The sequence below is a fragment of the Pan troglodytes genome, chromosome 21 (assembly GCF_028858775.2).
Source record: "Pan troglodytes isolate AG18354 chromosome 21, NHGRI_mPanTro3-v2.0_pri, whole genome shotgun sequence".
NCBI classification, from domain to species: Eukaryota; Metazoa; Chordata; class Mammalia; order Primates; family Hominidae; genus Pan; species Pan troglodytes.
This window is the reverse complement of record NC_072419.2, coordinates 69138095-69140509: the sequence shown is the minus strand read 5'-3', so window position 1 is coordinate 69140509 and position 2415 is coordinate 69138095.

Genomic DNA, 2415 nt, shown 5'->3' with positions numbered 1-2415 from the left:
TCGGGGCGGGCAGCGCGCGGGCGGGGGGGCGGGCGGGGCGGGAGGTGGGCGGCCCCTTCCCCTTCCCCTTCCCCTTCCCGCCCGCGCCTGCACAAGCCCCCCATTCAGCCGGGCCCACCTGGGCGGGGGGGCTTCTACCCGCCCCGCGCCGCCGCCCAGCCCGCCTGGGTGAAAAAAAAAGAGACGCCGGGCGGGCGGCGCGTTCTCTCCGGCCGCGAGTTAAAATTATCCTGGGACTGGCGCGTTGCACACACGCAGCTTTGAGCAAGAGAGAAAGACGCTCTTTTCTCTCCTTGCTCCTCAACCCGAGTGTGGGGGCGGAAGCGCGCGGCGCTGAAGGGCCCCCTTCAGGGAGGGGCAGGGGAGACCCGCGAGTTTCCGAAGCCGCAGACCCCTCCCCAGGGGCCGGAGCGGACCCAGGCGACCCAAGGCCCAGGAACACCCCGGGGAGGGTGAGTCCCCGGTTCCAGGGCCCGGTCAGTGCCCAGCCCTGGTTCCTGCTCCGGGGTCACTGTCCAGGGCTGCCTGCTGGGCTGGGAGCACCCCCACCGCGGCCCCTCGCCCGTGGACCTGGACGGGCCGGGTGGTCAGGCCACGTCAGTTGCTACCGGCTAAGACCAGACTCCAAACCCAGACTCCCGGGAGAGATCGCAAAACGATGACCCTGGCCGAGGGGAAGAACCCCTCCCCGAGATCCCTGGCCTGAAAGAACTGTGCCCTGGAGGCCTGAAGGCGGTGCTGGCCATGTCCATTTCCCACAAGCTCAGGGGTCGCCAGGTCCGGCCAAGCTCTGCCTCAGGCTGCCAGGGCAGTCGCTGCCCTAGGGGACTCAAGGCTTCCAGTTGCCTGTAGGCTCAATGAAGGCGCAGATGCCAGCCCCTCCCCCAGGAATCTTGAAAATTCCCGAGAAAGGCTGCCCTGGGGGTTGTAGGGGGCTGCAGGAGTTTCCTTTCGGCAGGTGGGGACTCATGACTGTTGCAATGCTGTGAGTTAGCAAGGGCGGGAGGGGATGAGAGGGGAGTGGGCGCAAAGCTGCTCAGCAGGAGCACCGCACTCTGGCCGCACTCTGGCCGGGCGCAGTCAGCCTGGCGACAGAGGGAGGCCTCATCTCTACCAAAAATTAAAACATCGGCCGGGCGTGGCCAGCTTGGAGACAGAGGGAGGCCTCATGTCTACCAAAAATTAAAACATCGGCTGGGCATGGTGGTGCTCGCCTGTAGTCCACGCTACACGGGAGGCTGAGGCAAGAGGATCGCTTGAGCCTGTAAGGTCGGGGCTGCAGTGAGCCAAGATGGCGCCACTGCACTCCTGCCTGGGCAAGAGAGTGAGACCCTGTCTCAAAATAATAGTGTCGCTCTAATCTCTCCCGAGGTGAAGTGAGTGGAGGGAGATTCTCCCTTCACTGCTGGGTGAGCGCGGTGGCTGGGAAGGGTGTGTGTGAATTCCATCAGGCGAGGTGGGAGGAGCTGAAAAGGCCCACCCTCCTGAGGAGTCCAAGTCATCCTGGCACAGAGCTTCCTAACAGAGGACTTTTGACAACGGGGAGGGGTGGGTGGAGCAGGTCAGCCCAGACCGCAGGGGGCCTTAGGGGCTCCCAGCACCAGCCCCACCCCAAGCCCACGGTCTGGGGGACAGGATAAGTCCTCCCTACCAGTTCCACCTGGCAAGATGACCCTGTGGCCAGCCCCCTCCTCAGTGGCTCTCCCCTGGTCCCTGGCCCCACACCCCACTTTGCCTATCCCCATGATGCCCAGCATGCAGTCAGCAAAGACTGCTATCTGACCCAAATCAGACAAAACACAGCTGGCCTTCACCTCAGGCCAGGGGAGCCACCTCATGCCTGGGACACCTGCTTGGTGTCCCCCCCGAACCACCTTCAAGCCCCTCAAAAAACCACCCCCAGCTCCAGGCAGATCCTAGGCAGAGGGTGGGCACTGTCAGAGCTCAGCCTCCCCCGGCTCACCTTTGAGTGGGGCAGAGCCTCCTGCTGCCCGCCTGTTGTGGGTCATCACTCTCCCTGAAGCCCGGGTTGGCTGGCCAGCACTGCCTGCTGTCCCCAGGTGCCCACCGCCAGGCATCGGCCCCCAGGGCTGCTCCAACAGGCTCCTCATTTCAGGCGCTGATTTTCACCGACTCCAGCCCCACAACGGCCTGGACTGGGGACGCTGGATCTGCCGGGCGCTGCCCCAGTGACTGCACTTCTAGCCCTATGTCCAGCTCACTGCCTCAGTTTCCCTCCATGGCAGGAATCCCCTGAGCCACACTTGAGGCACCAGGGGTCCCACAGCTTCCCCACCCAGCTCTGGGGGATTATTGAACCTGGGGTGTCTCCTCCCAGTGACTTCCGGCTCGTGTATCCGGTGCCACCAGATGGGAACTGGGCATTTTCCCTGTAGTGGTACCAGGGTCTACAGC